Raw genomic sequence first — 10,114 nt, forward strand, 5'->3', positions numbered from 1 at the left:
CCATCAGATATTCCTAAATTTAATGGAAATCCGGGTGAAGACCCATCGAATCACGTGATGACATTTCATCTATGGTGTTCATCAAACACCCTAAATGATGATTCGATAAGGCTTCGCCTCTTTCAGAGGACATTAACAAGTCCAGCGGCAAAATGGTATATTGAATTTCCTAGAGCTTCGTTCGACAACTTCAGTACCTTAGCCACAACCTTTTTAACCCATTTTCAATTACCGATAAGGTATGAAACGGGAACAGAACTCCTTACCAACTTCAAACAGACAACAGCCACTCACATATCTGATCATATACATGAGTGGCGACGTCGTCGTAGGATGGTAAAAATGTACGTTCCCGATCAGCTATTAGCTGAATGGTTTATCAAGTCATTACTACCTTCCATTACAGAAGATGTGGCAAAGGGGGGAGTCGTAACAGAAGAGCAAGTTATTGCTCATGCGCAATATTTGGACTTGCTCTATACTTAGTCCGGCACGCTCTACGACAAAATACCTGACGCCCCTAGACTGGAATTCTCAATTCCTCCTCCTCCTAAATCGAACAATGACTCTCACGCCGGCGATGGCGTGATTGGCACAACAGACACGAAATCGACAAGGGCTACATCCAAGAAGGCCTGTAAAATTTCAGATCAAAATGCAAAAGACGAACTTCTTGCTTTGGAAGTAAATGCCATGTAGACGGATAAGGGCAAAGAAACCAAACAACCAGGAAGCAAGAAGAAAGGCAAAGGGAAGAAGAAGAAACGGGATGAATCATCACCTGAAAAATATTCTTCAAACCCTCCTGGAAATAGGAAACCGAAAAATCCATGCTATATATGTGATGAGGATCATTGGACCGCAGATTGTCCACACAGAGCTGAGCTTAAGAAATTCTTTAAAAGTTCGAAAACCTCAGTTGTGTTAACTGATCCGTTCCCAAATCCAGGAGAAAATCTGGTTGAAAGTGGAAATGCTTCCCCGTCTCAAGTGCTAATGTTGTCGATTTCGAAACAGCAGAATGATGCTTTGATTTTGACACGGAACAAAGATTACGGGAATCCGCAGCTGTCGAACAACAAGGATAAAGATCAACCAAGTAGTTCGACAACAACTTTGACAGAAGTTGTACCGCCCACCATTCCTGAACTGACAATAAAACCGCCGAAGGGAGTAGTACACAAGTCGACATTTAATCCCCACACTAGAGCGACACAACATTATAACATAGTGGAAGATTTGGCCCAATCGCCATCCACTATGTCGACTCTTGAAGTACTACAAAATTGCCCATCCCAAAGGCAGGCTTTGTTATCGGCCATTGGTGGGATTGACCCAAAGGATTCCAATCTTGTATCCTTCGACCACAAAGGATACGATCCTCAGTTACCGGCTCAACTAGCTTTCCTTGTTCAAGTGAAAGCCCTCAACAAAACTGTTCATCGAACAATTATTGATGAGGGGGCATCTACATGCATTATGTCGATGAGTTGCTGGAAAACTTTAGGATCTCCAACCTTGTCGCGATCCTCGACAACATTAAAAGCATTCGACGGAAGGACATATACCCCATACGGTATTCTAAATAACTTGAAAGTAGAACTGGGAGGGAAAACAATAGAAATAGATGTTGAATTCATCGATGGGAATCTTGATTACAACATCCTACTAGGAAGACCATGGATTTATGCCATGGCAGCTGTTGTGTCGACCTATTTTAGAAAGATTGCATTTCCCTTTCAAGGAGGGATTACAATCTTCGATCAACAAAATTTCTTCCCCAATGGTTCTCAAGTTACGGGAAGCATTCCAATGATCCATGGAAGCAATCATTCACTCCAAAATATCGGAGTAGGTCTCCTAAAAGACCCCGCCTTAATGGGTACTTTTGCCCTACCGCCTCCGAGTAATCTGGCGGAAATGGCCACAATGGAATATGAAATCTTCTATATCTAATGGATTTGGATTTCGAGGATGGTTCTTATCTCGTGTCGACCTCGTTAAAAAATGAAACAATGAGTCTTGAGGATGGTTCTTTTACTGTGTCAACCTCATTAAAAAATGAAACAAATCCCCTTTCCAAATCTCAAAGGTAAACCTTCATTCCAACCACCGAGTTGAATGCAATGAAGCTTGGGGGGCGTGCACCTCGATTTGCATTATTATGTTTGGGGCATGCAAACCCGCCTCGAGCAGTTTTAGCACATAGTTCAAGCTTGTTAAAAAATAAACATAAGACATGAGCAAGTGTTTCCACCCGCGTTTAAGCTCATTAAAAAATGAACTATTCCCCGGTAAATAACCGCCGTGAATGAAGATTTCAGCCATTAAAGCCTTGGTCGTGTTTGCACCGTCACCTCCACTTTTCCATTGGCCGATCATTCACCTCCATTTGATTGTTTACCCATTTTGAGGAACAACTGCGAAGAGTGATTTCACTAGCCATCCTTGTGACACTGCCGTGATTGGAAAATTCCAAACCTTACCTGGAATCAGCTGCTACCCATTTTATCACTCGTTCCTCAAAAGACGAGTCTTCTTTAAGCTCTTTTCAACTGACTCGTAAAATATGAAAAGATTGCCGAGTTTTGGCCTTCCAGCTCGTTAAAGCGACGGGAAGTGTTATCCCTCCTCTAGATTTTAATCTTTTTGGACCTGAGGGATTATTGCACAAAAAGATCGAGCGCTTGTTTTGTTCGGCTCATTAAAACTATCGAAAATTCATCCCTTCTGTATTGTTTTATACTTTTTCGGACTTAAGGGATTAGATGACGAAAAAGGAATTTTGGAGTTACCTTTACGTACCTTTTCAGACTCTCTAAAAATGAAAAGGACCGAGTTATCTTTGTCGTTAAACTCGTTAAAAAGATTAATAGCGACAAACTTGTCTTTAGACGTGAACGAGTTTCACTATCGCTAGGCTCGTTAAAACATAGTGATGGGTTTGCCCGAAGGGCAAATTATAGAACAAGAATATGTTATCCTCCTCAAGCTTGACAAAAATAAAGAGGTATTGGTCAGCAATGACTGGGGAAAAATTGGGAAGAAACTAAAAGAATCTTTATTGGTAGCAAGTCGCTCTTGAACATGACACTTCCACTCCATGCCTAAGTCAGGTTGGCTTGTTTCATTCACCGGTCACATCACCATGGTCACGCCATACCATCCACATTTGGGGTAAATGCTACCAATCCATCACATAAGTGTCACCGACATGTTCAAGAGAAGTCATCCAGAGAAGTCACCCATGTCCCATCCACTACCATATATTATACTTCATTCCTTCATGACTGCCATCCTGAACCATATATCATCAGATCGTTTTCACCTCCATCAAAATCATTTGCTCCGTTCCGTGTCATTGATGTGGGATTCATCAAGGCCCTCCTTTGACGGATCGCTTCTTGTCGACATCAGCTCATTATCTAAGAAGTTGATCTAGGAACTCCCCATTCAGTACTTTGAAGCTTGCATGCCTCAATGGCAAGTTTCTCACTTCCGGCGACAGGTATACATTAATGACCTTCAACCGAAAGATTTTGCGTGGTGTTCGACGCCAAGTCCTTTATTCACACCACGTGAATTGTACTGCAGTACCTTGAGGGTCATCATCATTATCGATGATTCCTCTCGCGCTTGTTAACAGTTTACATCATTGACTCGTAATCAAGCGATGTCTTTCCATGTTCGACTTCAAAACATTTCTCACATGGATCGACTTGTACTTCGAGTGAAGATCGAACGAGATTGAAGACCCCGGATCTAGTTTCATCCATCCGGGCTGCGATATATATTCAGAAAAAATAAAGACATTGACATGTAGAGAATTGCAGCACAGATAATCATCGTACCAAAAGGATGATGACTTCATTAGAATCATCAGTCTACCATCAGACGATTGTCTGTCCTGTGTACATAAAAATGAGTTTATAGAACTGAGCATGGGAATGCCTGCCTCAGCTAGATCATGAAAACAGTATGAAGATAATGTATTGTATTGTATCTTATTATAGGTCTCCCCCCAGCATTGAAAGAACTTCGGATCCTCCTAATAAAGCATTTCACCCGATAAACGGCCTCATACTTTAGGGGGCAACTGTTATAGACATTTTTGTGCCTTACAACTCTAAGCATGAAATGTCCATAAACCAAGGGATCCTAAGTCCCTAAAAGTGTTGTTCCTACCCCTAGAGGAACAAGGTCAACCAATGACAGCTTCTCCCAGAAGTTCTCCACCAGAAACTGCTCAGAATCAGTCAAATCAGGATCATTTCAGCTGCTCCACTAGCTAGTTGCGTTGCATAGCACCCCAGTACACTAGCTAGGTGTGTTGCAACGCACCTAAATGCACTACCAGGGTGTGCTGAGCGGGAAATGACAAATGGCAGTGTCATTCCGCGAGGTGGACAGACAATGGAAGCTTCCAGAATCTTCCCCAATGAGACTTGCCTCACTGAGTTCGACCAAGGATGAGTAAGAGGCTCTCAGTCTCCAAGTGGAAGCAAGAACTGACAGAGAGAGGCCACTAGTCAAATCATAAGCTGACTCATCCTCTCTGCATACATCTATATATGGATCCCTCATCCCAGAGATCCAGAGGCTGGAATTTTGTACTTTGCAGAGAATTGCTGTTGGTTTTGAGAAAGAGATCAGTGCATTGGGTGATTTATGCTTTGTTTGAGGTGAAGAGGGGATTCCTTTGCTGGGGGGTTGATGCTGGATCAGGAATCATCGGTTGTAACTCCTCCTGGACCTTCTTGTTATATCAATAAAACTATTTGAGTTTCTCCTACATGCTTGTGTATCAATGATGTTGTGTTATATTTGCATGTTTAGCTTAAATCTGATCCTAAGTTGTTTATGAATGTAAATCCATGTCTTTGTGTAGTTTTCCTCTTCTGTGATCTTGCAGGAACTTGGTGAAGCTGGGCAAGTAAGGGAGCAGGTAGCTGGAAGCTGTCAAAGAGGAGAGAGATTGGATCAAAGGACTAGCGCAAGACACAGGTTGGTTCATCCTATTCCTCTTCGTTTACAGTTCATAAAGAAGAATACGAAAATAGTTTTCCTTGTTTGTTGCTAAGGTACTGTCACACCTTAGTGGGATAGGGGCGTTCTGAGTAGACACTTTTCCCGTCAACAAATAGACACACAAATAACCTTCAAAACTTATAGGTAATAACCAAATTCCTTGTAGTCTTCAATTTACCTCTATACCATCAACACAATCTAGTCTTTGATTATTCTTCTCTTAATTATTACAACCTATATTTCAATCCAACCTAGGTTCAGTTCTATGTAGATCCAAGCAAACAAAGAGCAAGATCATCCTCAACGGTAAAGCAAACAAAGTGCAAGATCATCCTCAATGGTAAAGTAGGACATTGACTAGTCTTACCATGCCCCTTTATAGATAAATGTGCATATTGTAATACAGAGGAAGAATGTCAATCATCACCATAAGCTAGCCAATATAAAAAATAAAATATGTTGTAGATTTAAAAACCAAAGATTACAAGTGCATGTGGGATTTTTCTTTGATATTCCCCCAACCCTATCCTACCTAGTGGAAAATTAGTTGAAAGTGCATCAAGCGTGAAAAATAAGTATACTGCAACCATTTAATCACAACTTATTCTAATAGTAGGCCAATCAAACATGTTCATTGAGGTAAAAGAGTAGATATATATGTGTGTGTGTGATTAATATCAACGTCCCCTTAATTTATCCACATCGCTAGCATGACTATATAAGTTAAATGACTAATAAGCTCTAATAGACATTAAAACATTTATCACGCGATACATCTCGTAGTAACTAACTAAATTATAATTTTATTTTTAAATTTCATGAAGGGTAATCCCCATCGAATGTGAGGAAGGAATGAAATCCCCCTACCTAGTGTTCAATTCCCACAAGTGACATGATGGTATTAACAATATACATATATACTTCATATAGAATAAAACAAAACAACAACTTTATTTTAACTTATTCTTATTATTATTAATTATAAAAATAATTTATATAAGAGTTAAACATATATATGTTTAAAAGAAGCATGTCACGATATTTTGAAGATTGGAGAATCACCCCATTTTACCATTTGGACTCTTAATCTATACATAGCCTTTGTTATAAGACAATGGGCCAATACAATGACTTATTAATATTACAATCACATAAAAACCTTAACTCATGTTTATGCGTCATTTTTTTAATTAATTAATTTAATTAAAAGAGAAGAAAGAAAATAACTACTTTTGATATAAATCTCAACCTACTAAGAATATTTGGAATATCACTTGAAAATTAAATCCTACCATCCATTTAATAATTAATGATAATTAAATCAAACTTCTCAATGACCTATTCCAAAATAGAAATGGAGTATAGTAAAAAGGATATCTAATATTGATAGCAAAAGGCCAAAATCATAAAATGTAATAAACGAGTGCAGTCATATATATTGATGTCTATCAACGTTTACTATATATATATATATATATATATATATATATATATATATATATATATTTACTATCTATCTATATATATATATATATATATTAAACATTGATAGACATCAATGTATGAAAAACAATTTAAAAACAATTAAATCATGGTAAATATCACATTTACATGATTAAAAAAAATAAAAATAAAAAATAAAAAAACTAAATATTAGATTATTATTATTCTTTTATAATAATAAATTTTAATATAAGTTAATTATATATATATATATACTCCGGTGTTTCAATAACTGGGTATCTTGGACGGACAAATTCCATGATTTCAAGGGCAGGACTGCTCTGAAGCAAGCAACCCAACACAAAAATTTCCCCATCATCAAAATCAACTGTGTCTACTTGCAATATCCGAAGATTAGCAAGTGGGATTTACAAGGATTGTAAAAAGGATTTAAAAGCTTCTTTAACCATTAATATTTTCACATTTTTTTTATTATTATATACAGATTATATTTTCATTACTGCATATGAGTCAACTTATGAAAAGCTTCCTCATATACTTTTATAACATCACTTACAAAACATTGGTATCTAAAATACAATAAAAAAACATATTAGTGTTTATGCCAGAAGGAATCAATGCAATCATCTTACAAATCTACAAGATTGGGTGGAACCCATGAGGCATCTAAAAAAGTCCCATATTCAAGGAAATTAAGATATCTTAGTTGATTTGTAGGGAAACTACCAAGAAAGTGACATATTTTCTAACCAAATGAGGCTCCTACATAAGGATAAGGGGAGGAGCACCAAGGTGTAAGCACCACACAAATTGCTTAGTGGTTGGAATGGGGCACTCATATGTAAATAAACGAAGTGCATATCTTGATATGTATACATATTTCTTGTGTGTGAGGGAAACCTTTCATAGTTGAATTCTCATTATTATTAAAAGGGATTAATGTATCTTTTGCATGCTAAATTGGTTTAAGTGAACATGAGTAGGATAAAGGTAAAGGGTGTATGTGGTTAAAGAACCACAAGGAAATAGAAATGGTAATGTGTGCATAGGCTAAGGTTGACATGGAAGGACAATAAGTTGACATGAATAGACTAGAAGATGAAGTGGACACCAATGCCACATTAACAAAAACATTTTCCATCTCAAATTAATGAAAGAAAAATTAAAAAAGGTTGTCATCTAGATCTAATTTCTTATAGGATATATAAATTTGGATCAAGATCAAATTTTAGGTGTAAGTCCATAATAACAAGGACTAAAAAACCATTGATGAGGGTAATATTTCATTTTCAACCCAAAATTTTGGAATATGAGCAACTAGCAATATTTAAAGAACAAGATGGTATTGATTTAAATGGAAGCTTGGTTGATCATGAATTCTAGATAATAAGGAACAAAAGTAGGCACAAGGAAATAAAAATGAAAATTTAGTTACATTCCAAAAGGTTGAACTTGAGCTAAAGTTTAAAGGGAAAATCCACTATTCTACGGGACCTTTTGACAATTTTTCAAATTGTGAGTAGTTAAAGTGAAAGTGATTTGGGATAAAGAATCTAGAAAAACTTTCCAATTCAACATTTAATCTCCTTAACAATTTGGAAAACTTTGTTATAGTGATCATTTTCAAATTTCCATTACTTGATAAAGAGTAGTTTTAGCCAAAACTTCCAAGTTAAAAAGTGAAAAAGATCACCATATGATCCATGTTTCACCATTTGAAACCTCCTAGGAAAAAAATAATTATAAAAAAAATGCATAACTGGCATGTTTGAAGTTGATTTTAGGAGTACTTAGGAATCCTAACTTAGAGCATATCTCTAAAAATATAGTGAACCAATATCTAAAAAACCAACTAGATGTTATCAAAGTTTCACCATATAAAATCTTCTATTAAACATGTTTAGCAAAAATTCTTACATGATTTGTTTGAAGTAGCAACATCCTAGGACCATGAGCTATGATACCAAAACTTATGAACGTTATGCCTTAAAAATGGTAAGAAAAAAATAATTATAGTTCACTTCAAGGGGGAAACGTCATTTTACAATGAATACAAAGTATAGGACAACATTTGATGATCCTAAGACTAGGTCTCCTTAGTGTATATATATAGGATACAAAGGGTATAATTATAATAAAATGAGACCATAAAAGGTTCTATCCTACCTAACAATGCAGCTTTACAAATGTAATCACTCAATATCTAAGGCCTAATAAGATATTTTAGGGTTAACGTGGACCTCATATTGGGATTAACAAGCCCCTCCAATTCAAAAAAGTGTTGTTCTCAACACTTGAGCAACTACTAGTGATTCTACATGAATAAGTCATCTTCCCATTATAGTTCTTCAATTAGTAAGTTATTCTATTTGATGAGATACTCCACAATCACTAGATTACTCAACTGGTTGATACTTGTTTAATCATTGTTTCGAATTCTAGCAATTCTAAGGAAGATATTTAACTGTAGAGAAGAGTTATGGGAATTACAAGCATTGTCTCTGGTTATTATTTACTATAATTTAATAGTGACAAAAATAGAGACCATGGAATATATATTAGCATGTAGATTATACAAATCCGTAAGCATAAATGAGGATGCATTTTCTTACCCTTCAAGATAGAGAAAGGAGACTAACTAATAGATATTGCAAAAAATGAATTTTGAAGGCGTTAATATCAAGTTGGAATGGAAAAATATGTAACATTATAGTGTATTGGAAAATTTTACTAAGCCAAAGTAAACTTGAGGAAATATTGGCTAAATTAAAGGAAGAAACAACTAAGGTTCTAAGAATAATATAGGATAGAAATGAGGAATAAACAAGGTGGGATTGGAAAGAACTATTCAATGAAATGAAGCAAGAATTCTTAGATAGAAATAGAATCTAAACGCTAGACAAGACAAAGGTGAAGACTATTTCCATAATTGAATGAGATCTAAAGGTAACATAATATGGAAAATAAATATGTAAAATGATAGGAGAAACTACAAAATGCTAATGAATTTTGAATATCAACAAATGTTGAAGATGCCTACTAAGATAGTCATGATACTGAGGGAGTTCTTATCACTTTTAACTTTTATTTGTGTTGACACCTAATCATTGGGATTGGGTGAATATATGTAAAATAGTGTAAATATAAAATAAGGAGAATAGGAATATGAAGAGACATTAGGAGATGAAGCCCAAGAGTCTCTCCCTCCATGTATATATCTATGATTAGCCTTAATGAAACGTCACAATTCATTTGAGGAGTTACCTCCTGACCTAACATGATATCAAAGCCAACTTCATTTTTGGCTTCCCTTTCTACCATTGTAACTATCTTCTGTTATTTTTTGCAGTCTGTCATATATTCTCATCTTGTCATATCTGCTCATCTTTTCCATTCTCCTCTGTGCATTAGAATTCCCTAAAGTTGAGTTGAACATCCACTGTGAGTGTTAGATTTTTTTATTATTTCTTTATGCATTGAAAGTATATGGGAGATTGTTGAAAAACGAGGATCAAGTCTTTGCATTTCCTGGAGGTGCGGAAGTGTTGCACATATGGAAGTGTGGTGCTATGGTCGACGATGTGACTATGACTGCATTGAGGTTCTGGATATTTTACATGTC

Source organism: Pinus tabuliformis, chromosome 9 (genome assembly GCF_031772625.1).
Source record: "Pinus tabuliformis cultivar Carrire ecotype Pingquan chromosome 9, CPIR1, whole genome shotgun sequence".
Classification (NCBI taxonomy): Eukaryota; Viridiplantae; Streptophyta; class Pinopsida; order Pinales; family Pinaceae; genus Pinus; species Pinus tabuliformis.